This window comes from Heterocephalus glaber, unplaced genomic scaffold (assembly GCF_053883595.1).
Source record: "Heterocephalus glaber isolate CG9 unplaced genomic scaffold, H.glaber_assembly_v1.0 deba00000678, whole genome shotgun sequence".
NCBI lineage: Eukaryota > Metazoa > Chordata > Mammalia > Rodentia > Bathyergidae > Heterocephalus > Heterocephalus glaber.
This window is the reverse complement of record NW_028258157.1, coordinates 4575355-4602381: the sequence shown is the minus strand read 5'-3', so window position 1 is coordinate 4602381 and position 27027 is coordinate 4575355. Positions and strand designations below refer to the sequence as shown.

At 43.2% G+C, this 27027-nt stretch overlaps 1 protein-coding gene and 1 pseudogene across 3 annotated transcripts in view; one reads left to right on the top strand and one right to left on the bottom strand.

Annotated features, from left to right (window-relative positions):
- The window catches only part of Crot (carnitine O-octanoyltransferase), a 46508-nt gene extending 45779 nt beyond the window's left edge, over positions 1-729 (bottom strand). For all 3 annotated transcript variants that reach the window (XM_004839791.4, XM_004839792.3, XM_087206771.1), the window contains exon 1: positions 626-729. The gene's annotated coding sequence lies outside the window, so the exon portion shown is untranslated. The remainder of the gene's footprint in view (positions 1-625) is intronic.
- Positions 361-9356, top strand: LOC147829192 (long-chain specific acyl-CoA dehydrogenase, mitochondrial pseudogene; annotated as a pseudogene).
- The last annotated feature ends 17671 nt before the right edge of the window (positions 9357-27027 follow it).

Below are 27027 nucleotides of genomic sequence, written 5' to 3'. Positions count from 1 at the left end.
AAGAAAAGCAGGAATTCTCAGGTTCGTTAAAAGTTGTCTTGAATTCTCAACCACGAAGCTGGTCAAGTCACGCAGCACACCTCACTAGCATAAGAAACTGACGGCAGTTTTTGTTTTGTTTTGGCGGAACCAGGGCTCGAACTCAAGACCCTGAGCTTGCCAGGCAGGCGCTGCCCCACTGAACTACATCCCTGGCCCGGACTGTTTTAGCAGAAAGCTTCCCGGGCCACAGGACGTCCACTCACGGAAAGTGGGGGAGAGCAGGAATGAGGAAAAGAACGAACAGGCGACCCAGACACCGGGGGGACCAGCCGCTCAGGGCCACAGGGAGCCTGCGGACCCGACTGCCGGAGAGCGAAGATGCGAGCGCGCGAGGGGCCGGCGAGGGGCGGCGGACGCACCTGGAGGACACCCGGCCCCGGGCCCGCCACCCCCGGGAGCCTGGCCTCCCGCTCCGCCGACCACTGCCGGCGGTCCGAGCCCCGCGCCTGCCCCCACTCGCGGCCCTCCACCGGGCCCCGGGAGACCGCGCGGCAGTCAGGGCGCGGGCCCGGCGTCCGCCCTCGGCACGGCTCGGCCTCGCGTCAGGGGAGGAGCGCAGCCTCCCAGGACCGCCGGTCCTCACCGGCCCAGCGTCCCTCGCCGCACTCGCAGCGCGCCGACCTCCACTCTGCTCCGCTCTGCTCCGCCGCGGAGCGCGAACCCGACGGGAAGTCGCGAGGGTCCCGCCTCGCGCGGGCCGGAGAACGGGATTGGACAGAAACCTGCGAAGGTCCCGCCCCATTCTTAAAACTGCAGAACGCGATTGGACGGAAGGCCGCGAGGGTCCCGCCCGTGGACGCGGGGTGGGCCGGGCCTGCTCCTCGTTGGGGCGCCTCCGCCCGTGGGCGCGCCCCCGCGAGAATCTGCCCCGCCGCCCCGGGCCTGAAGCCTCGCGGGCTTGGGGGCCGTGGAGTGCCTGGGTCCGCGCAGCCTCCGCTGGCCGTGCAGGGTTTCGGCGCGCCGTCCTCTGCCCGCTGCGCTTGGCCTCTGTCTCTGCGGCCTCGGGCGCGGCCCCGCCGCTCGCCGGGTCCCGGGCGGGAGGGAGCGCTGAGGTCCACACCGCCCCGAGTTGATCGAGGCCCGCGGGGAAGAGCCAGGGCTGCGGGGACAGTCGGCCCGCGTGTACCGCCGGAGGGACCGGGACCCCGGTGTGCGCGCCCCGCTCCGGGACAGGGGCTGTGCCCCCAACGGGCGCCCACGGACCCCTTTCTAGGCAGGCTCAGTCCCGAACTCGCAAACGCGCGAGGCCTATCGGATCCCAGGTAACCGGTTGTGAGTTAGTGGTAGTAATTCTTACGGGGTCATAAAGAACCTTTGCTCTTAGTACAGAAGTTGTGTTCAGGATAATGTTAATACTGGCTTACAAGATAAGAGTTCTTAAAAGTAGCCTAAAGCTTTCACTGTACTTTTTTTCTTTCTAGTGAGTTTTGCCACCTTAAAAAGTGTATGCAGGTTTAATATCTGCTATGGAGTTGTTTCTAAATATTCCTGGATTCTTGGAAGGAAAAAAGCCACAAGACTGAAAAAAATGAGTGAAGCATTGGTTTGAGTGTGTAGGGGAAAAAAGGTAATCTTTTAAAAATATATCGATAAGCAGATGTGCCAAAGAGCAGATACTTTAAAATAATTCATGTTTTTCAAAATGTGTGATACACGTTTTAATGGCAGGTTCCAAATTAATGTTGCACTCAGGTTAAATTTGGACTGATTTGCATTTCTTAGAGGGCTGGGAGATCTTGGTTAGTGAGGAAGGTGTTTCATGCCTTTGAAATGTATCTAATAGCAAAAAGTTGGGCCAAGATTAAAATTGATGTCAAAATATTTTCCTGGAGGAAAACTCGTGGTGATCATAACTAGGTTAAGTTCCCATAAAAATCTGTCGTTTTTATTCTTGTGTGACTCTTTCCTAATATACCACAAACTCAAAGGAACTTTGTCCTAAAACCAGCTGTAGCAAGTAGCTCTAATCTAGGAGACAGCTCTCCAATCTAAATTCATCCTGATGTATAAAATGAAAATGCTGAAATAATTATATGATTTTTTTCTTTTTTCTTTTTTTTTTTTTTGGTTTTTTAAGGCAGGGTCTCCCTTTGTAGTTGAGCCTGGGCCTGAACTCACTATGTAGCTCGAGCTATCTTCCTGCCTCAGCCTCCCAAGTACTGGGATTACAGGTGTGCACTACCATACCCGGCTAATCTTTTCTTACCTTTTTGGTACAGGGGATCAAACTCAGGACCTTGTGCTTTCAAGGCAGGCAGTGGCACCACTGAGCTAAATCCCCGGCCCAAATCTTTCTTATTTTTAATGGGAGGTGGGTAGTAGAGTTGTGGTCATTTTGGGAAGCAGCCAACAGCAAACTAAAGTATGCTGGATGCAAAGAGATAAACAGTATTAAAAATTAACTCCACTATTTCTCTGGGGTCTCCAAAAAATTTAACTCCACAACTGAAAGCAGATAAACAGCGCTTCATGCAAAGGCACTCAGCAGTAACATTGGATCTAGGTCCATGGTATTTATTGAAATGAAAGCTTACCCCCAAAATCTTCAATAAAAAGTTAAGAAACCTATGATTTTTTTGATCTCAGAAAAATTTCTTACTATGAAACAACATTTTAAAAAAATATAACAGCTTCATTGAGCTATAATTTACATACTACCAGAAATTTCACCCTTTTAAAATGTAGTATAAATTTAACAATTTGTAGTCTAGTTTAACGATTTGTTAAAGTGTATACGTAAGTATTTTATTATATTCATGGATACTTAGTCACCATAATCCAATTTTAGTCATTTTGTGATTCCCAAAGAAACATACCTGCTAGGAGCCCCTTTGCCAAATATCAGTGTCTACTCCTGAACCCTCAGTTTTATTTCACTAACCTACATCCCATCCTTAGCCTTGATAACTGCAGGTTTTCGTTTGGAAATCTGCAAGTCTGAGCCTTCCAAATTCTTTTCTGAGATTATTTTGGTTATTACAGACCCTTGCTTTTCCAAGGACATAACATCTTACATCACAGCTAGAGACACAATGTTTATTTTACATTTAGTATGTAAATATTGACTTTTAATATACATTATGCTTCTGTGACGTTAGTCTTTTTTTTGTTTTTTGTACTGGAGATCAAACTCAGGACCTTGGGCTTGCAAGGCAGGCACAGTGCCACTGAGCTAAGTCCCCAGCCTATGAAACCAATCTAATTGACATAGTGAACTAGAAATATCAATGCTCTTTTTTCCCGTGTCACCCAACTGTATCTTCATTTACACAGGTATTATTAGACATAACATGTCCACAAATGTAAAGTTCGATGTATTAATAACATTAGATTTAAATCTATATATTGTATGACATTCCTGTCGATGGTATTCAAGAACTTTTTCAGTATAGCTATCCAAGAAAATAAAGGAAATGATATCTATCCTCAAAAGGAAACGAGTTTTACTCAGTTTAATTTTAAATAACCACTATACACCTAACCCGCTGTGACCATTAATCGAGATACAGTACAAACCCTTCTTTGCAAATAATGTAGCTCACAAAAAGTGGTCCACAAAATTTTGCTTCTGTTCACAAACTCCCTATCTGCTGATGAACACAACCACAGGCGTCTCCCCCACACAAACACAAATGCAGCCATCTTACCCCAAAATCATAAAACAAATTCAGTTCGTAAACTGAGGTGGATTAAGAGATGCCTAGCAGATTAATAAACACTTACGGGTGTCCCTGTGGGGTGTTTCCAGAGATGATTGGCAGGTAGGCCAGCAAACAGGTGGGAAGATCCACTTCGATTATGGGTGGCATCAACCAATAGGCTTGCAGCCTGGATGGACTCCAAGGGAAAAAGTAGGAGCCTGGCCTGGTGGAAAAGCTCTGCCCCGCGTTTTCTGCTGGGCCTGTGGACATCAGACTCCGCTTTCCAGCTTTCCGACGAAGACTTACACCAGGGACTCTCCAGGGAGCTTCCGGGCCTTTGGTGCTGCACCCTTGATGCCTCTTGTTCCGCGGCTTCCAGCCTCTTGGGCAGAGCAGCTCCTGCATGGTCAGTCTCTGCAGCGCCACTGTGGACACTCCCACCTCTGATCCTGTGACCCTTCTGAATAAATCCCCTGCACAACTTCATATAGCACAGATTCTCTTCCTGTAGAGCACCCTGGCCATTGCACCCCTGCTCACTAGAAAAAAGTCTATCATCAGTCCTCTAAGAAAACACCAGTGAGGCCGAATCAGCAGACCATACATTCCTAGGCATGATCACCTGAGTAACTGAACTGGTCTGGGGAGGTGATTCTGGCTCATCCTTGCTGGGCTTTCAACCCGCCTTTTGTTGTTTTGCTAAGTCAGCATCTCACCTGCCTGTTGCCCAGGCTGATCGTGAGCTCACGTGATCCTGCCTCAGCCTCCCTGAACCTGGGACTCCATATAGGTATCCATTACCAGTCCTGGCTTGAACCTACCTTTTAAACATTTTGGTAATATTTTTCAATTTTTATTTGTATTTAAAATTATTGTGGCACTCAAAACATTTCCAGTTTATTAATCAGCTTTCATGAAAATGTTAGGTTTTGAGAATGACTTACAATTCGTATTTTTCTAATGGGGCCAGTTGCTGGTGGAGGTAGGAGGTGTTAGGGATTGAACCCAGGGCCTTGTGCATGTTAGGCAAACTACCACTGAGCCACAACCCTAGCCAGTGAATTTTTTTCTTCATAAATTTTGCACTGCATATTACTTTGTGCCTCATTCTGATACATGCCTGACAGTATACTTTGCCTATTAAAATGCACATGCACGATGGGCGCTCGCTCCCGCCCCGGGCCAGGAAGTGCGCTCCCGAGCGAGCGGGCAGCCACGGGGCCCTGGCAGCGGGACTCCGTGGGCGGGGCGCCCTCGCGGAGGGTCCCGCCCCCGGTGCCCGCCCCTCCACGGACACTGAGGAGCCCCGCCGCCCCTCGCTGTCCAGTCCTGCCTGTGCGCCTGTCCGTGGGTCCCTAAGCCTCCTGGTGCCAGCCCGCCGTGAGGTGTTCTCATTCTGGAAGGGAAGCACACCTAGAAAGTTCTGCTAAAAGGTTTACAGATACAGGAATTGGAAGAGTCTTTTCTTCCGAGCACGACATTTTCTGGGAAAGCGTAAAAAAGTTTTTTCAAGAAGAAGTGGTTCCTAATCATGCAGAATGGGAGAAAGCTGGGGAAGTGAGTAGGGAGCTTTGGGGAAAGCTGGAAGACAAGGACTGCTTGGTGTCAACGTTGCAGAACGTCATGGTGGGACTGGTGGTGACCTATACTCAACAGCTGCTGTTTGGGAGGAGCAATCCTACGTAAATTGTTCAGGTCCAGGTTTTAGTCTTCATTCAGATATTGTCATGCCCTATATTGCAAACTATGGCTCAGAAGAACAGATTAAGCACTTCATCCCCCAGATGACTGCAGGCAAATGTACTGGTGCCATAGCAATGACAGAGCCTGGGGCTGAGAGTGACTTACAAGGAGTAAGAACAAATGCCAAAAAAGATGGAAGTGATTGGATTCTCAGTGGAAGCAAGGTGTTCATCACTAATGGCTGGTTAAGTGCTGTTGTGATTGTAGTCACGGTTACCAATCCTGAAGCTCAATCACCTGCCTGTGGCATTAGCCTTTTTCTCGTGGAAAATGGAATGAAAGGATCTATCAAGGGCCGGAAGCTACATAAAATGAGATTAAAAGCCTAGGATACTGCAGAACTATTCTTTGAAGACGTCCGATTGCCAGCTAGTGCCCTACTTGGAGAAGAGAATAAAGGCTTCTATTACCTCTGCAAGAGCTTCCACAGGAAAGGTTGTTAATTGCTGATTTGGCAATTTCTGCCTGTGAATTCATGTTTGAAGAAACCAGGAACTACTATGTTAAGCAAAGAAAAGCTTTTGGGAAAATAGTTGCACACATACAGACTGGGCAGCATAAACTAGCAGAATTTAAAACACACATATGTGTAACCAGAGCTTTTGTGGACAGCTGTCTACAGGTGCATGAAATGAAACATCTGGACTCTGCCTCTGCTTCCATGGCGAAATATTGGGCATCTGAGCTACAAAACGCTGTAGCCTATGATTGTGTACAGCTCCACGGAGGGTGGGGATACATGTGGGAATACCCAATTGCAAAAGCTTATGTGGAGGCCTGAGTTCAGCCAATCTATGGTGGTGCCAATGAAATAATGGAGGAACTGATTGCAAGAGCTGTCGTCCGTGACCAGTAGGCATCTGCCCACATCCTGGAATCCTATGATAGCTAACCATGTTTTAAATCTTCTGAAGACAAACTATAAACTGGAAAAGGAGGAACATGGCACGTGCTTTTTATGTGCTCTGTCTATAGAGAAAGAAATCAAATACAGATTAACACAGAGGAAGATAAATTTTTGAATCCAAAATATCAAATTTTCTCATAAAAAGTTTAATTTTTAATTTTTTTATGTGGAAGTCAAAGTCTTTTTAACCCTAGAAGCCTTTATATTTCATTTATCTCTAAAATTCTAAAAAGTATTAATTATATAAATCCTTAGAATTGAAGCAGAACTAATTTTATATTGTCATGCTATAAAAACATTAATAACATTGACCATGCACTTGTAAAGGGGAAAATAAATAGAATTTAGAATTTAAAGACACTCAGCTTTGTATGTTTTGCTCCAAATTCCCTAGAACACTGGTAATACTATGCTACACCAACCCCCTATTTTTATGTAATGAATGGACCTATTCCTCAAACAAAACATCACATTGTACTCTATCAACATATGCAATTATATCAATTAAAAATAAAACTTCTTAAAATGCACATACATTTTCTTTGATTGTTGCTTTTTTTTTTTTTTTGGTACCAGGGATCAAAGTCGGGTCCTTACGCTTGCGCAGCAGGCAGCGAAAACACTGAGCTAAATCCCCAGCCCATTTTCTTTGAAGTATACTGAGTCTGTTGCATTATTTAGAAGGTCTGGGTATTTAATCATCACTCTGGTTTTTCTTCTGTCCTTACATTATTAGAAATGATACCATAAGCCAAAGTAACTTCTTCATGGATTTATACAGAAGAGAAGGTATCATGTTTGTCTTGCTGCATTTTCTATTGCTATCACTAAATAGTTCATAAAGAAGATGAATTTCTTCCTTCTAGTTCTGGAGACTGAGAAGTCCAAAGACAGGCTGATGCAGGTGAGAGGGTCCTTGCTGGTGGGGACACTGCCATCCCCATGCAGTGCCCAGCATCACGAGGGAGACAGCAGGCTGGCTGGAAAGAGCTCACTGCTGACACAGCCACTCACTCGACGACCCATTGGCCCTTTGACGTGAAACACCATCAACTCCTGCCTGTAGGGATTAGTTGGTAATGCATGAAGCTTAGGGCCACATTCAAACCGTACCAGTGCCATTCGTGCCTTATGGCACCTTTAAGAATTTTCACCTCCTTCAGTGCAAGCCAGGATACTCGATATCTATGTGACGATTGAAATGTTGCAGGATCTAGAGTGCCCTCTGTAACATCAAAGAGATAGAAAAATGTCACAGTCTTAGAGCCCCATCATTTAGGGTTTTACTCAACAAAAACTGCTACAAGGCAGAGGTTCACAGGCATGATTTGATGCTTGTCCTGCATTGTCAATATCAAGAAGCCAAAGGAAGATTTTCATTTTTTGTTGCAAAAACCATGCTTTGGATCCAGTCTTTCCCCCTTGAAATAGCATCCTTTTTCTATCACGTCAAGTTCATGAAAAATGTATTAACGTGAGGAACTTGGGATATGCACGATGTACAAGTAAGACCCCAATTTTAGTGAAGTTGAACACAATTCCTTTATTCCCCTTCCAGTTATTTTTCTAACACCAGCCTCAAGGTTATTGTTACTGTTTAGGGTTGTGTGTTGGCGCTTTGGCCCCCGAAGCAGCAATGTTCAGGAGTACGCAGGGCTTTGGGGAAGTGGGGTCAGGAGGGCCTAAGCTCACCAGTGATTCACTCTCTGTTCACATCCTGATGGCCGTCTGGGAGGCGGTGGAGGAAGGGTCTTCTCCACTGCTTCCTTCTCGGCCTGCTTCCCGGCTCCACCGAGGTGACCGGCTTTCCTCCGCCAGGCCCTGCTGCCATGATGTCGCACTCCACAAGGCCCAGAAATAATGAAACCATGAGCCAAAATGGTTCTTTCCTCCTTGAAGCTAATTTTCTTGAGTATTTTGTCATGGTAACAGAAAGCAGACTAGCACAGCTACTTCTTTAAAGAGGCAGTTTCTCGTTTTCTTTTTCCTTTTTTTTCCTCCCCTTGGTCCTGAGGATTGGACCCAGGGCCACCTACATGGTAGGCACATACTCAGTCCCTGAGCTACACCCCTACCCCAAAGAGCTTCATTTTTATTAGCACCCATGTGGAGCCGCGTGCTCCTGCTGAGATTTCCCATAAACTGACTCCCTGTGTCCTTTTTCCTAGCATTTACTTTAGTTCTGTTCATGAAGTACATTCAAAGGTTGCATTTCAATTCTCAAGTTTGTGAGTTCTTTAAGTTTTTCTCTGAATTCATAGACCTCTAAAACCAACTCTGTGTGGTTGCTTTTCTTACTTCCGGTCACATCGCCTCCCATGAGGAACTCATCAGTAGAGCCAGGCTGCTCAGCCATGGCTCCATGCGCTCTGCTGGTGTCAACTGCCCATGAAGCTTTCAGAGACTACGTTCAATAAATGTGCAGATCCGGAGAGATTGTCTTCAAGAGAAAATTCGTGTGGGGCTACAAGGAAAATACAGTGCTCCTAAGAAACTCCACGGAATGAGGAATTCCACAAGAGGACCAGGGATGCAGCTCCATGATAGAGCGTTTGCCCAGCTCGTGCAAGGTTAGGGTGCAATGGTTCAATCTCAGTGCTTAAAAAAGTGTGGGGTGGAAGGTAAATAAAAGCAACAAAGAATTCCATGAAAGCCTTAAAGCAGGAAAGCTTCTTTTTCTTTACGTTCAACTGGGGTAAACAAATTTTCAAAAGGAATTGAAATGGGAATTTTAAGATAAAAGTATAGAGACAGTAACGCAGAATGCAGACTCATCCTGATAACCGAAAGCCAGGTGGGATGCAGCTCGACTGGTTCCGATACGAATTGATACAGAACACTAAGGACACGAGTGCGAAACTTGCTTCAGTGATGATGGAAATGAAAACTGAGGCAACAGCGCGAATTCACAGGCGAATCTTGAATCGGGGAGGCTAGTAGCTTCAGCGGGAGAAGGAGAAGAGCTGAAGGGGATACAGAGCTGACGGAGCTGAGCTCAGCCTGCCCACACGCGGACAGGAATAGCTTTCGGGGGCACGGGGCAGGGGCGGGGCTGGAGTCTCCACTGGGTCCCGAATGTGGCTTTGTTTTCTTCAGACTTCTCCTTCATGTTTTAGGGATTTCCTCCTAGGGAAGATATGGCTCCGTGCCTGTTGTCCAGGGAGAGGTTCCGGGCGCCCTGCCTTCACAGCACACCTGGGCCTTCTGACTAAGAGGAGGCATGAGGGAGAGGCTCCCATACACTGTTAGCCGAAAGGACAGGGGCAGGATATGGCTCCTCCTGCAGGGCAGCAGGTCATGGACTGAGAATCCCTGCCTCGTGTCCCCTGAGGGTCCTGGCCTATGTCAGGCACCTGTCAGGACAGCTCACTGTGGCTGGGGTCGCTGCCAATTATCAGAACAGTTAGGGAGGCTGCTGGCAGCCTTAGGTCAGCAAAACACCAGGGATGACACAGGACAGCTTCCCACAAGGAAGAATTAGCTGCCTCCAAACAAAAACAGTGCTAAGCTGAGAAATCTTGGCTAAGTAGATGTGGAGTGGAATAGGGTTCGATCATGTTGCCTGGCTTTCCAGCCCCACCTTCTTAAATACTGACTCTGCAAAGGTAGAATTAATCTTTAGACCTGTTCTTGTTCAACATAACCATTTTTGTTTGCATAACAAGATAATTTCGTTTTTTCTGTGTGTGTGCGTGTGTGTGTGCGCGCTTGTGTGTGTGCGTGTGTGTTGCTGGGGATTGAACTTCACCCATATGAGCTGCATCCCCAGCCTCACACTGAAAGTTTTCAGTGCAGAGAAAATCAACACTGCTCAGTGATTCCACCTATTTTAACTTTGGAAACTGGGTTTCTCCACTTCCCTAGTCCCTGTGGATGGTCCTAACAGAACAGCACTGCACACTTCCTTTGCTAGTTTTAAAATATCAATGTCGGGCTGGGGATTTAGCTCAGTGTTTCCACCACCTGCCTCACAAGCGCAAGTACCAAAAAAATAAAGTAAAATATCAATGTGAACTATCAACTATCTAGCACCTACAGAATGTACGAAACTACAGAGGATTTTAAAACTACTATCTTCACTAGTTTTTTGTTTTCTCTCATGCTGAGGATTGAATTGACTGGTTTGTATTAGTATTTTGCCTTCTCTTTATGTGAGAGATCCTTTTTCTTAAGGCCATTTGAAATCTGGGGCACATCATTATTAGAGCTCAGAAAACAGTACCCGAACTCCAGAGTGTGATTACTTTGGCCTGAAGCACCAACCCAAGGTTTGTCTCTGACATTCCTGCAGCCCAAGTACCGCCCCTCGCCCCTCGATCTTCATCCTCTTCCTCTGCCCAAGTGCCAGGAGGGGTTTTCTCTGAGTCTGTCACCCTGAGAGGAATGCAGTTGCTGTGAAAGCTCATTAGCCAGGAGTGATTGACCACTGAGAATGAAGAGGGAAGGTCTCCACATCCGGGACACCCTGCCAGCTGGAGTTCTCACCTGCCCTGAGGCCAGCACTGGGAGGTGACCTCCGAGACTCAGCTGACATCTGGATGTGGTGTGTGCTTCGTCCCCTGCCCTTCGATCCTCCCGTCCAAGGGTCTGCTCCTCCTTGTCACTTGAGGACTTTTGAACTCACCTGTCTGGCCCTGTGGAGAAGCTCGGAATTTGTGTGTGGTTCCTATGCTGTGAATTTCCTGCTTGTGTGTTGACTTGCTGTGACCTTTTCTCCTATTAATCTGCCTGTGGACAGTTTGAAGCCTATCAGATGAACTCGTCATCCATAAATTTGGCCTTCTATACCCATGCCCAGAGTTGTACTTTCTAAAGAAAGCCAACCTGCATGATTCAGATGTTACCTGCATGATTCAGCCATGTCAGGGAAAAAGAACAAAGGAAACACCGGCCTGTGAGTCAGCTTCCTGGAGTGAGTGGGGGGCCGCGGGGGTGGGGGAGGCGGGACCCTGAGAGAACTGGAGAGGAGAGCTTTATTTTGGTTCACAGCTTCTTCAGAAGCTTCAGCCCAAGATCACCTGGCTCTGTTGTTCTGGGCTCCATGTTCACATCATAGCAGGGAGCAGCTAGTGGAGCGAACTGACCCCTCGTGGCAGCTGGAAGGAGGGAGAGGGAGAGACAGAGACAGAGACCTAGACCGAGAGAGGAACCGTCCAGGGCCGAAGTACGTCCCTGGAGGGCACGCCCCAGTAATCTGTTTCCTCCACCTCTGAAGCCTCTGCACCTCCCAGTACCACCTGAAGCTATGAGTCCGTACGCCATGGAAAATTCCACTTAGGAAGATTCAACCACCCGCTAAGGCCCCAGCTCTGAGCGCGTTGCGCTGGAGAACACCTCCTCATTCCAGGAGCTCTTAGGGGACACTGAAAATCCAAACCACAGCAGTCCGTCCTCAGACCTCTTCACTAGCACTGTTTCTTTAGATCTACAGAACCCGAAACATCTGCTGACCTTCAGAGAACAGGAGTGTGCACCGGGAGGTGGCCCGCCCGCTGTGCTGGGAGCACGCCTCCCTAAACTGCCCGTCCTTGCTCTCCGCTTGTGGGAACCGGCTAAATGGTTTAGGGCCACAGTCCTGCTCTGTCAGCCAGCCTGCGCGCTGCAGCGAAACTGTTTCTCTTCCTCTCACCTAATGAGCTTCCGCCTCGTGGTGAGGAGACCAGTCCTTGGGTGGAGACAAGTTCATTCCAGCAGAACTTGAGTCTTCATTATGAAAACACGGAGGACTTGTTCTTTACGTCACATACTATGGCCCTTGGTATGAGGTTTGAATTCAGGGAAAGGTTTGCCTCATATTTACTGCTAATGAGATTTAAGTGATTTACTGAATTTCCCTTAACAGCTGCCAAAGTTTCAATCGCATGCACTTGTCCTTTGCCCTGTCTATATTGCTTTTGCTGCAAGCCATTTCAAATCCTGTGTAATCAGAGGCTAGAAAAGAAGCAGAAACTGAGAAGTAGAAAAAAAGGTATGCAATTACAGAGCAGAGAAATAAATGTCTGTGCAGAAGTAGGTGGATGAGATGATGTATCTTCTCTTTCCTGGAGTGATAGAGGGTGTTAATAGGCCACGCGTACCTGTGCCCCAGCACTGCAAAACACAGGAAGACTGGGAGCTGCCATAACCGGAGAAACTTGGGAACGGGGTGGGCCAAAAAGGAACACACGGGGAGGGAGGGAGATGAGCCGCGCAGCAGCGACTGGCTTGGTGACTGCAGGGCTCGGGCCCAGGCCAGGGAGGTTCACACTGGTGCCTGCACTCCGGAGGTGGAGAGGCGAGGCCGGGCTCGCTGGAGAGGCACAGATGCCAGAGCCGGGAAACAAACACCACAGTTTAAAGCAGAAAATACAACGCCATCATATAAAAAGTGAGAGCCGGGAGCGCCTACTGGTTAGCTCTTTCCCCACTCGGAGGCCCGGGATGCAGATTCCCTGCCCCGGCCTGGGTCACCACCTGCTCTGGAGCGGGCAGGGCAGCAGAAGAGTCAGGCTCCGTGTGTTTCAGACAGAGGACCAGGGGAGGAGTGAGCTGTGAAGAGACCCACACGGGACCTGCGGGTTCTGCCGCGCTCAGGAAGCCTCACTGTGGCGGGGGGAGAGCCTGCCGACTGCGCCCGGCACCCCAGGCCTGCGGCTTTCCCAGGTCCCATACTGCACCAAGGAGGACACCCACCCAAGGGCCCACCGTCTCCACCAGCCTCTGCCCAGGAAGGGCAGCAACCTGCCTCAAGTGCTGTCTCTGCGGGCGTGGAAGACAGCGAGTCCCACCCTGGACTCCTCACAGGCAGAAACCGGACCAACCAGAGATGAGAGCAGGGACGCAGGACGAAGTAGAGGAGAGAGCACTCTGATGCCGCGACCGACGCAACGGACGACTTTCCCACATAGCCTTCTTTCCAGTGTGTGGGATATGGGACTGCGAACATCACTTCTTTTCAGGAAAACACAAGACACCGAAAGATGCCTTTTTCCATATTGAGGAGAGTGAGTTTTATGAATGAGTCTAAATATTGTGTATTTAATGCTTATGTTTATTACTTGGAGGGAATGCCTTGGAAGAAGCATTCCATTTAATCACACTTTTTTTTTTTTTTTGGTACCGGGGATTGAACTCAGGTCCTTGTGCTTGCACAGCAGGTGGCAAAACCACTGAGCTAAATCCCCGGCCCATTTAATCACACTTTTTAAAACTTTTATTCATACATTTTAGGTGTACAATATAATGACATTCATTATTGGAGATATGGACCTTTACATAGTCTCTCTTGGTTCTTATTTTTCCCCTTCCTCTGCCCTCCCTTCAACCCCTCCACCCCTCCCTGTCTACAAAGACTTCGTTTCCATTTTCCCATTTTCTCATATTAATTCCATTCCCTTCTTTCCTTTCCCCCACCCCTCTCTCTTCCCCTTCCCCTGTAGACCTTTTCTTCCTATTTCACATTATCTATTATACATTTAGTCCTTATTTACACTTTCAGGCTCTCACACCAGAAAGACTATTTGGTATTTACACATGTGTGTCCTATTTATTTCACTTGAGAGGATCACCTCAATGTGCATCCATTTAGCTATAAATGTCTCTAATTTCTCATCCTTTATGGCTGAGTAGTACTCCATTTTGTTTTTTAAAAAACACATTTACTTTAGCCAGTCTCCAGTTGATGGGCAATTGGGCTGTTTCCAAGTTTTAGCTATCATGAATTGTGCTGCTATGACCATGGGTGCACATATATCACTGTGGTATGATTCTTTTAATTCTTTGGGGAAGGTACCCAGCAGGGGAATAGCTGGGTCAAATGGGACTTCTAGCCCTAGTTCTTTGAGATATCTCCATACTGATTTCCACAGTGGTTGCACCAGTCTACACTCCCACCAACAGTGGAGCAGGGTTCCTCCTTCCCCACAGTCCCACCAGCATTTGTTATTGGTTGATTTTTTGATAGCAGCCATTCTTTCTGGGATGAGGTGGAATCTCAGCACTGTTTTCATCTGCATCTCCCGAATGGCCAGTGATGTTGACATTTTTTCATATGTGTATTTGCTATATCTACTTTATCTGAGAAGTGTCTGCTCATTTCTGATCCCATTTTTGGATTGGATCTTTAAATCTGGGAAGTCTGATTTTTAAAAAATTCTTTATATATTCTAGATAGTAGACCCTTGTCTGAGGAACAGCTGGTAAAAATTTTTTCCCACATTGTGAGTTGTCCCTTCACACTGCTGTGGTTTCTCTTGCTATGCAGAAGCTTTTTAATAAGATGAGATCCCACTTGGGTGTTGATTCTTGGTGCTAGTTCACGTGCAACTGAGGTTTTGTTTATAAAATCTTTTCCTATGCCAATGTCTTCAAGAGTTCTACTTAACCTCTCTTCCAGCCAGTTTAGTGTTTCTGTTTTAATATTTACATCTTTAATCCATTTCGATTTTAGTTTAGTGCATGGTGAGAGATATAGGTCTAGTCTTAATCTTTGGCAAGTTGAAACCCAGTTTTTCCAGCACCATTTATCAAAGAGGCTATCTTTCCTCCAGTGAGGGTGTTTGGCTCCTTTGTCGAAGATGAGATAGCTGAGTGTGTCTGGAGTTGTTTCTGCATCTTCTAATCTGTTCCACTGATCCTCAGGTCTGTTTCTTTGCCAGTACCATGCTGTTTGTATCACAGTAGCTTTGTAGTATAGTTTCAAGGTGAGGATTTGATACCCGCTACCTTGTCTTTGTCGGCTAGAATTGCTTTTGCTATTCTGGGCCTCTTCTTGTCCCAAATGAAGTTTTGGATTGTTTTCTTAAGGTCTGTGAAGTATGCTCCTGGAATTTCAGTTGGCATTGCATTGAATCTATATAGCAGTTTTAGAAGTATGGCCATTTTCACTATGTTGGTTCTTCCTACACAGGGAAAAAGGATGTCTTTCCATTTTCTGATATCCTCTTCAATGTTGTTTTTTAGAGTTGCTATACTCTTCAGAGTAGAGGTCTTTGATTTCTTTTGTTAGGTTCATTTCTAAGTATTTCATATTTTTGGATGCTATTGTGAAGCAATTGTTTTTCCAGTTCCTTTTTCAGTGAGTCTGTTGTTCGTGTAGAGGAAAGCTATTGATTTTTGTGGTTGACCTTGTATCCAGCTACTCTACTGAATTTGGTTATTAAGTCTAGAAGACTTTTGGTGGAGTTCTTGGGGTCTGCTATGTAGAGTATCATGTCATCTGCAAATAATGACAATTTGACTCTTCATTTCCTATCTTTATTCCTTTTATTTCTTTTGTCTAATTGCTGTGGCTAATGTTTCCAAAACTATATTGAACAGAAGTGGTGATAGTGAGCATTCTTGTCTTGTTCCTGATTTTAGTGTGAAGGATTTTTTTGACCACTTACTATGATATTGGCTGTTGGTTTTTCATAGATGGATTTTATGAGGTTGAAGTAGAGATCATCTATTCCAAATTTTTGTAGGATTTTCATCATGAATGCATGTTGGATTTTGTAGAACACTTTTTCTTTTCTTTTCTTTTTTTTTTTTTTTGGTACCGGGGATCGAACTCGGGTCCTTGCACTTGCGGGGCAGGTGGTGGAACCACTGAGCTAAATCCCCGGCCCCTAGAACACTTTTTCTTCATCTATTGAGATGATCATATTGTTTTTGTCTTTGACTCTATTAATATAGGGTATTACATTTATAGATTTGCATATGTTGAACCATTCCTGTATCCCTGGGATGAATCCCACTTGGTCAGGTTCTTCTTGACGATCTTCTGCATTCTATTTTCCATTATCTTATTAAGGATTTTTGCATCTATGTTCATTAGTGATACTGGCCTATAGTTCTCTTTTTCAGTTGGACCTTTCTCCGTTTTGGGGATTAATGTGATGCTTGCTTCCAGGAATGAATTCGGGAGTATTGCTTCCCTTTCAATTTCACTGAAGAGCTTAAACAGTAGTGGCAATAGTTCACTAAATGTCTTGTAGAATTTAGCAGTGAAGCCATCAGGACCCAGACTTTTCTTAGTTGGTAAGTTTTTAAATACATTTTCAATTTCATTTATTGATATTGGGTTGTTTAGAACTTTTAGGTCTTCTTCATTCAACTGTGGTAATTCATAGGTATCTGGGAATCTGTCCATTTCTTCTGTGTTTTGCATCTTACTGGTGTATAGGATTTTCTTTTCTTTTCTTTTTTTTTCTTTGGTACCAGGGATAAAACTCAGGACTTTGTGCTTGCCAGGCAGGAGCGGTGCCACTGAGCTAAATCCTCGGGCCAGTATAGGTTCTTGAAATAGGTATTGATGATCCTCTGGATATCTGCTGGGTCTGTTGTAATTTCACCATTTTCATTCCTAATTGCATGGATTTGGGCCTTTTCTTTCCTATTTTTTTTTCTTTTTGGTACAGGGGATCAAACTCAGGTCCTTGTGCTTGTGCAGCAGGCAGTGAAACCACTGAGCCAATCCCCTGCCCTTCTTTCCTTTTTGATAAGGTTGGCTAAGGGTTTGTCAATTTTGTTTATTTTTTTGAAGAACCAACTCTTTGCTTTATTGATTTTTTTGTATTGTTCTCTTAGTCTCCATTGCACTAATTACTGCTCTCATCTTTATAATTTCCTCCCTTGTGTGAACTTTGAGTTTGTCCTGCTCTCCTTTTTCTAGAAGCTTGAGGTGCAGCATCGGGTTGTTTATTTGAGCTCGCTCTGTTTTCCTAATATGCGTATTCACTGCTATGAATTTCCCTCGTAGGACTGCTTTCATTGTGTCCCATAGATTCTGATATGTTGTATTGACATTGTCATTTAATTGTAGAAACTGTCTCATTTCTTCTTTAATTTCCTCTGTGACCCATTGATTATTCAGAAATGTGTTGTACAGTTTCCATGTGTTTATGAAATTCTTGTGGTTTCTTTTGCTATGAATCTCCAATTTCATCGCACTATGGTCTGATAATATACAGGGGATAACTTCAATTTCTTTGCACTTGAACATGTTCTATGAGCAAGTATGTGGTCTATTTTGGAAAACAACCTGTGTGCAGCTGAAAAGAATGTGTATTTTGATTTTGTGTGGTGGAACACTCTGTAAACATCTGTTTAGTTCATTTGTTTAAGAGTTTGATTGACTTCTAGTATTTTGTTGTTTTTTGTCTAGTTGTTCTATCTATTTGTGATAGTGGGGTATTGAGGTCCCCCACTACTATTGTATTAGTGCTTATATGATTTTTCATGTCCATTAGTATTTATTTTATATAGTTGGGTTTACTAGTATTTGGTACATATATATTTATGATTGCCATCTCTTCCTCTTGTATTTTTCCCTTTACAAGGATGTAGTGTCCTTCTTTGTCCCTCTTAATCAGTGTTGGTTTGAAATCTATTTGATCTGCAAATAGGATAGCTACTCCTGCCTTTTTTCAGGTTCCTGTCACATGGAGTATTGTTTTCCACCCTTTAACTTTCAGTCTATGAGTTTCTTTTTGGATTGTGTGTTTCTTGTATGCAGCATATTGTTGGCTCTTGGTTCTTGACCCATTCTGCCAGTCTATTTATTTTGATTGGTGAATTGACACCATTATCATTGATGGTTATAACTGATATGTATTGACTTACCCTTGTCATAACTTTTTCTTTTTGTTGGATTCTCCCACTTTGCATTTAATTTCTTGTCGTGCCTAATGGAATCATTCTGCTGGGCTTCCTGGGGTTGTGATCCTCATTGTCTTTTCCTAGGATATTGTTTAAAATTTTTTGAGGTGGTGGTTTTGTATTCATGAATTTCCTTGGGTGCTCTTTGTCATGAAAGTATCTTATTTGTCCATCAATTTTGAAAGATAGTTTTGCAGGGTACATCAATCTGGGTTGGAGGTTGTTTTCCTTTAAGACTTGAAATACATCACTCCAAGCTCTTCTTGCCTTGAGGATTTGTGTTAAGAAGTCTGCTATGATTGTGATGGGCTTTCCTTTGTATGTGATTTGTTTCTTTTGTCTAACTGCTTGTAGAATTTTGTTCTTCTGTTGGGTTTCTGGAATCTTAACTATTATATGCCTATGCATAGATTTTTTTTTTATCATGGCTAGTTGGAGTCCTATATGCCTCCCTTGTCTGTCTGTATGTCAAGTTCTGTTTCTCTGCTTGGGAAGTTTTCTGCCATTACTTCTGTGAACATCTTTTTTATGTCATTTGCACTACCTCCTGTTTCTTCATTGACACTGATCAGTATTATATCATTCTTCTTTGCATCATATAGCAGCTGCTGGATTGATTTTTCATGGTCCCTTACTATTTTTAAGAAATTTTTCTTTTCCTGGTCACTAATTTCAATTCTGGCTTTCTAAATCTGAAATTCTCTCCTCACATTAGTTCATTCTGCTGCATGGAAGGTTTTAATCTCCTGGATATCTGTTTGCATCTGTTTTATGGATTCCATTTGTTTCCTTCCTATGCTGAGATTTCATCATGTTCCTCAGCTTCTCTATTTTTTCATCTATCTGCTCTAGATTTATTTACTTTCAAAAGTTATTTTATTGGTACATTATAGGTATACAATACATTTACATTTATCATTGGGAACTTGTACTTTTACATGGTGTATCTTGGTTCTTATTTTTCCCCCATTCCCCTGCCCTCCCTTCAACTCCTTTACCCCTTGCTATTTACAAAGACTTTGTTTCCATTTTTTTTATTTTCTCATATTTTTTCCTTTCCTTTCTTTACTTTCCCTTACCCCTCCCACTTCTCCTACCCCTTTGGATCTTTTCTTCCTATTTTACCTTATCAATTATTCATTTCAATCTTTATTTACACTTTCAGCTCCTCACACCAGAGAAACTATTTAGTGTTTACTCATGTTTGTTCTATTTATTTCCCTTAAGAGTATGGCCTCAATGTGCATCCATTTAGGTATAAATGTCCCTAGATGGTCATTCTTTATGGCTGAGTGGTACTCCATTTTATTAAAAAACCACATCTCCTTTATCCAGTCTCCAGTTGATGGGCAGTTCGGCTGTTTCCAAATTGTGCTGCTATAAACATGGGTGCACATATATTGCTGTGGTATGATTCTTTTAATTCTTTTGGGAAGATACCCAGCAGAGGAATAGCTGGGTCAAATGGGACCTCTAGTCCTAGTTCTTTGAGGTATCTCTATACTGACTTCCACAGTGGTTGCACCAATCTACATTCCCACCAACAGTGGAGAAGGGTCCCTTTTTCTGCACAACACTGCCAACATTTGTTATTGGTTGATTTTTTGATAGGAGCCATTCTTTCTGAGGTGAGGTGGAATCTCAGTGTTGTTTTCATCTGCATCTCTCAAATGATGGTGATGTTGAACATTTTTTCATGTTTATTTGCTGCTTTTCCTTCTTTGTCTGAGAAATGTCTGTTCATTTCAGATGCCCATTTTTGAATTGGGTCTTTAAATTTGGGAGGTATGATTTTTTTAAAGTTATTTATATATTCTAGATAGTAGACCTTTGTCTGAGGTACAGCTGCTAAAAAATTTTTCCCACATTGTAGGTGGTCTCTTAGCTCTGTTGGTGGTTTCTCTTGCAGTGCAGAAGTTTTTTAATAAGATGAGATCCCAGTTGTTGATTCTTTGTGCTAGTTCCCATGCTACTGAGGATTAGTTCATAAAGTCGTCCTATGCCAATGTCTTCAAGAGTTCTACCTAACTTATCTTCCAGCCATTTTAGTGTTTCTGTTTTAATATTTCGATCTTTAATGCACTTCAATCTTAGTTTAGTGCATAGTAATAGGTATGGATCTAGTTTTAATCTTTGGCAGGTTGTAATCCAGTTTTTCCAACACCATTTATTAAAAAGGCTATCTTTCCTCCAGTGAGGATGGTTGGCTCCTTTGTCAAAGATGAGGTGGCTGAGTTTTGATTTTTATTTTTAATAAAGGTCTCTCTAGAGGGAGACCTGGAACCCTGGAAAGCACTGACTTTTAAAGAAAGAAAAGGAGACAGCCTGGGGGATGAACAGCAGTTTACTTCCTCTGGCACTATTCGACAATCACAAAGGAAAGAAGCAAGGCTTTTATACATGTAGGAAAGCAGCTTAGTTATTCTGGCTATCGTCTTTCTGATTTTCAACTCTGATGATAACCAGTGACTTTAAGTGACTCATAAAAGCTACAGGAGAATTCACAAGTCCCCTGTTTCCCTTCACCAATCTTGTACATCAAAGAGCACACCGCAGCCCTCTTCTTATCAGATAGTATCAAGAGAGCAGGATGATTTCAGCCAAAATCAAGCCCACTGGGCCACCATAAACATCACAGATGTGCATAGTGAGTCGTATCTCTCTCACCACCCGTAGAGTCATTGGGTCGCTGTCCTCTGATCCCAGAAAATGGTAAATAAGAAAACTAGGAAAACCTGTTTTTCTCCCGTGAGACTTTTACAAGGTCTCTTAAAGTTTTCTGGCATTCTTTTAACAAACAGACTTGTGGAATTTCCCAGAAACAACTTAATTCTCTTAGTTAACAAACTTCTTGTGATCTATTCTTACAACTAGATAGCTGAATTCTACCATTTCCCACAGCTGAGTACGCCTGGAGTTGTTTCTGCATCTTCTAATATATTCCATTGATCCTCAGATCTGTTTCTTTGCCAGTACCATGCTGTTTTTATCACAGTGGCTTTGTAGTATAGTTTCAAGTTGGGGATTGTGATACCCCCTGCCATGTTTCTGTTGCCTAGAATTGCTTTTGCTCTTCTAGGACTCTTCTTGTTCCAAATGAATTTTTGGATTGTTTTCTCTAGCTCTGTGAAATACATTGTTGGGATTTCAATTGACATTGCATTAAATCTATATAGTAGTTTTGGAAGTATGGCCATTTTCACTATATTGGTTCTTCCTACCCAGGAACAAGGGATATCTTTCCATTTTCTGATATCATCTTTGATCTCTTTTTTTCAGAGTGCTGCAATTTCCAGTGTAGAGGTCTTTTGCTTCCTTTGTTAGATCAATTCCTAGATGTTTCATTTTTTTGGATGCTATTTTGAAAGGAATTGTTTCCCTAGTTTCTCTCTCAGCCAGTCTCTTTTTGTGTACAAAAAGGCTATTGATTTTTGCATGTTGATCTTGTATCCAGCTAGTCTACTGAATCTGTCAATTAAGTCTAGAAGTCTTTTGGTGGAGTTTTTTGGGTCTTCTATGTAGAGTATCATGTTGTCAGCAAATAATGACTGCTTAACTTCTTCCTTTCCTATCTTTATTTCTTTTATTTCTTTCTCTTGTTTAATTGCTGTGGCTAATGTTTCCAGAACTATATTGAATAGGAGACGTGATAGTGAACATCCTTGTCTTGTTCCTGATTTTAGCATGAAAGTTTTCAGTTTTTGACCATTCAGTATGATGTTGGCTGTTGGTTTTTCATAGATAGCCTTAAACAGGTTGACATAAAGACCTCCTATTCCAATTTTATGTAGGGTTTTTATCACGAATGGGTGCTGGATTTTTTCAAACGCTTTTTCTGCATCTATTGAGATGATCACATGGTTTTTGGCTCTGTTAATATAGTGTATTACATTTATTGATTTAGGTATGTTGAACCATCCTTGCATCCCTGGGATAAATCCGACTTGGTCAGGGTGTATGATCTTCTTGATAACCCTCTGTATTCTGTTTGCCATTATCTTGTTGAGGATTTTTGCATCTGTGTTCATTAGGGAGATTGGCCTGCAGTTCTTTTTTTTGGTTGGGTCTTTCACTGGTTTTGGAATCAAAGTAACACTTCCTTCCAGGAAGTGGGAGTATTGGGAATTTGGGAGTATTGCTTCCCTCTCAAGTTCATTGAAGAATTTAAAGATTAGTGGTGATAGTTCTTCTTTAAATGTTTTGTAGCATTCAGCAGTGAAGCCAGGACCTGGGCTTTTCTTTGTTGGTAAATTTTTAGTTATGTTTTCAATTTCACTGATTGTAATTGGGGTGTTTAGAATATTTATATCTTCTTCATTTAACTTTGGTAATTCATATGTATCTAGGAATCTGTCCATTTCTTCTGTGTTTTCCATTTTATTAGAGTACAGGTTCTCAAAGTAGGTATTGATGATCCTCTGGATTTCTGCTGAATCTGTTGTGACTTCAACTTTTTCATTCTTAATTGCATGGATTTGAGCCTTTTCTTTCCTTTTTTTGATAAGGTTGGTTAAGGCTTTATTGATTTTATTTATTCTTTCAAAAAACCAACTCTTCGATTCACTGATTTTTTTGTATTGTTCTCTTAGTCTCCATTGCATTGATTTCTGCTCTTATCTTAATAATTTCCTCTCTTGTGTGAACTTTGGGTTTGTCATGTTTTTCTCTTTCTAGGAGCTTGAGGTTCAGCATTTGGTTGTTTATTTGAGCTCTCTCTGTTTTCCTACTATGGGCATTCACTGCTAAAAATTCCCCAGTAGTACTGCCTTCATTATGTATCATAGATTCCTGCATGTTGTATTGTCATTATCATTTAGTTGTTGAAACTGTCAATTTTTAAAATTTCCTCTGTGACCCATTGGTTGTTCAGGATAGTGTTATTCAATTTCCATGTGTTTGTGGGGTTTTGAGGTTTCTTATGCTATTGATCTCCAATTTAATTGCACTACGGTCTGATTATATATGTGGGATAACTTCAATTTCTTTGCATTTACTTAAACAAGTCCTATGCACTAGTATTTGGTCTATTTTGGAGAACGACCCATGTGCAGCCAAAAAGAATGTATATTGTGATTTTGTGGGATGGAACACTCTGTAGAGATCTATTAAGTTCATTTGTTGAAAAGCTTGGTTCAGTTCCAGTATTTCATTGTTGATTTTTTGACTAGATGATCTGTCTATTTGTGACAGTGGGGTATTGAAGTCCCCCAGTTCAATTGTATTAGCGTTTATTTGGTTTTTTGTGTCCATTAATATTTGTTTTGCATAGTTGGGGGCATTTGTATTTGGTGCATAGATATTTATGACTGTCATCTCTTCCTCTTGGATTGTTCCCTTTACAAGGATGTAGTGACCTTCTTTGTCTCTCTTAGTTTTGGTTTGAAATCTACTTTGTCTGCAAATAAGATTGCTACCCCTGCTTTTTTCCAGGTTCCTGTCACATGGAGAACTGTTTTTCATCCTTTTCCTTTCAGTCTATGAATTCCTTTTTGAATTAGGTGTGTTTCTTGTATACAGCATATTGTTGGGTTTTGCTTCTTAATCCATTCTGCCAATCTATTTCTTTTGATTGGTGAATTGAGGCAATTAACAATGATGGTTATACTTGATAAATATTGACTCATCCTTGTCATGATGTTTTACTCTTATTGGCTACTTTTGGGGGGGGGTCTTTTATTTTTCATTTTTCCCCCTTTCCCTTTAGTTTCTTGCCTTGGCTGGTGGCTTTGCTCTGTTGAGCCTCATGGAGTTGTGAGCTTCATTGTCTTTTTCTAGGATATCGTTTAGAATTGTTTGGAACACTGGTTTGGTGTTAATAAAATTTCTCAGGTGTTCTTTGTTGTGGAAGTATCTAATTTCCCCTTCAATCTTGAAAGATAATTTTGCAGGATACAACAGTCTAGGTTGGAAGTTATTTTCTTTTAGGGCTTGAAATACTTCTCTCCAGGCTCTCCTTGATTTGACAGTTTGTGTTGAGAAGTCTGCTGTGATTCTGATGGGCTTTCCTTTGTAGGTGATTTGTTTCTTTTCTCTAACTGCTTGTAGGATTTTGTTTTTCTGTTGGGTTTCTGGGATCTTGACTATTATATGTCTAGGTGTAGATTTTTTTATTATGGCTAGTTGGAATTCTATATGCCTCCCTCATCTGTATGTCAAATTCTTTACCTCCATGTGGGAAGTTTTCTACTATTACTTCTGTGAACAGTTTTTTTTATGTCATTTGTACTTTCTCCTGCTTTTTTGTGGACTCCTATCAGTGTTATGTTATTCTTCTTTGCATCATCTAGTAGCTGCTGGACTGATTTCTCGTGGTCCCTTACTATTTTTAAGAAATCTCTCTTTTCATGGTCACTAACTACGATCCTGACTTCTATATTTGATATTGTATCTTCACACTCACTCAATCTGCTGTGAATATTTTCAATGGATTTTTTAATCTCTTAGATATCTGTTTGAATCTGTTTCATGGATTCTATTTCTTTCCTATGTTGGGAGTTCATCTTTCCATTTCTTTCCTATGCTGGGCATTCATGGGTTTCAGCATGTTTCTGAGCTCATCTATTTTTTTTTTTATCTGTTTCTGTTCTAGAGTCTCTAATCATGTCTTTCATTCTGCTCACCACCTCTGTAGTTATCTGGGAAATTATTTCTGTTTCGAATTTTTCTAGAGCCTCATTCGTGTGTTTTGTTACTTCCTGTGGTATCAGTTCATAGTGTCCAGGTGATTGATTATCATATTTTCCCACCCCAGAATTTGCCCTTGGTGAGCTGGAAGTCTGGGTTTGTGTCTTGCTAAGGTGTCTTCTCATTTTTCATTTTGTTGTTGGTGCTGTTTTTCGCTTTACTTCCTGGGCTGATACTTCAATATTTTTTATTGTATCTTTATTACTTGTGTTTAGAGCCCTTATGGAGTGATTGTATCTTAGAGGTATCTTCCAGATATAGCTGGACTTTTTAGGTTTTGAGTCTTTAATGGCTCTTAGGCAATCTCATTTTCAGTATACAAGGAAGGACAACTGATTAGATCAATCATGACACCTTAGCCCAATTGACACAATCAGCATCAACAATAGCATCAAATACATCTTAGAAAATGACAATTTGTGGTAGAAGTTAATCTGTCACCTTTTACCATGTGAGCTCGATCAAAATCTAGGGCCAGCCCAAAATATGTTTGTAGTAAGTAAACCCTTCAATATGGCAGATTTACCCTTTGGGATCAGGATTTAGCAGGGGTTGGGGAGGGAGGGGTATAGAGATAGAGGGAGAGGGAGAGGTTAGAGGTGAGGCTACAGAACACGTGAAGATCTCGCAAATTGTAGGGATCTGTTGAAGATAGGAGGAAAAGACTGAGTGCAAGAACAGAGACAAGTACAGAAAAAAATGGACACTAGGGAAGCTAGAAATTGTATTCACCTTCCTATAATAGTGACAATTGAGAGTACAGAGAGAGAGAAACAATTCAAAATGGGACAGGAACAGGAACAAAGAGGGAGAGAAATACAGAGCCAGAAAGAGAGAGAGAGAAAAAGAAAAGAAAAAAAATATATATATATATGGTCTCCCTCAGGATATGTCTCTGCTTTCCTGGTAGGCAATGTGGGTAGCAGCGTGTGGGTCTAAGTCTCTTAGTCTCAGCAAGCCAGCTTTAGTCTACTGAGATTCAGGCTGATTTCTGACTGCAAAGCCCACATTGAGGACCCTGACTTCCTGCAGGATTAAATTCTGTAAGTTTCTAGAGCAGGTTCCAGCTGTCCTCCCCACTAAGCAAGTCTGGGTTGCTATTAGAGGTGCTGATCCCACCAACTTACCAGCCATGATGGTCCAGTGTGCCTTTATTGAAGAGATTTTCTTCACTTTCCCAGTGGGCTTCAATTTTCATTGAGGAGCCTCAGAGAGGCCCTCTCTGTCATTCATTTCTGCTCTATCTTCTGGGGCTCATAACCATGGCCTTTATGGCCCTTCCCCGTGGCGTCTGTGATGTGCAGATTCAGATACTGCACTGCCTGCAAGGCGTGGTCCAGCCAGGGCATGGCACGTGCGGTGGGTTTTGGGCCTGGCCGGTGTGGCTGCTGGTGTCATGTGACTGCTCTAGATTTATTAATCATGTCTTGCACTATGGGCACAATCTCTGCTCTTATCTGAGAAATTATTTCTGATTTCATTTTTTCCAGATCCACTTTCATTGCCAGTTCAGGGAGTCCAGGTGGTTGAGTATCAGATTGTTCCATCTCGTTGCCCCTTGTGGTTGCCTTAGTTGCTCTGGAATTCTGGTTTTGAGACTCATTTATGTGTCTTCTCATTTCAACAGACGCAGCCTGCTGAGCCTTTGCTGAGGCAACTTTTTGCTTACTCAGCGGTCTTCAATTCCTCAGCAAGGCCATGGAGTGGCCTTTTCTCTGCTGCTCACCACTGCACCAATTCCTGGGTTCAGAGTGTTGGCCTTTTGGATGCCTGAATTGTCCTGTTGTCTGGGTGGGTTTCTGGCTGGGGGCTATGTGCACTTGGGGTAGTATCTAGGCCTGCCTCTGCCTAGGGCCTGCCCTCTTATGTAGCTATTGTCTGGCAAGGCCTTTGGCTGGGGGCTGAGCACCCCAGTTGCTTGTGTCTGGGCGGGCTTCTGGCTAGGGTCTGCGAGCACTTACTAATGCTGTTGGGTGAGCCTCTGGCTGTTCCTTGTGCACCTGTGCAGCTCTTTTCCTGGTGGGTCTTTGGCTGGGGCTTGTGGGCCCAAGCACCCGGGGTCAGGGCAGGGCCCTGGCTGAACTTGCTGCAGCCAGGCTGTTCTGTCCACACCAGCCACTCACTGGAATCTGTGCACTCTTACTGATGGCATCAGAGTGGGCCTCTCCCATTTAATCACATTCTACAAGAAAAAAATTAAGGGCTCTTTCTTAGTACATTTTTTGTTTGAAAAACAGATATTTGATAACTCTGTGAGGCTTTTGCAGCAAAACTTCAAATGACTTACTCTTAGGTCAATAAAAATGAAATAGTATTGAAACACTAAGATTGTTTAAAAAGCTGTAAGATACTATCTCATTTTGGTGTTCACACAGCAGTGCATCAATTTTA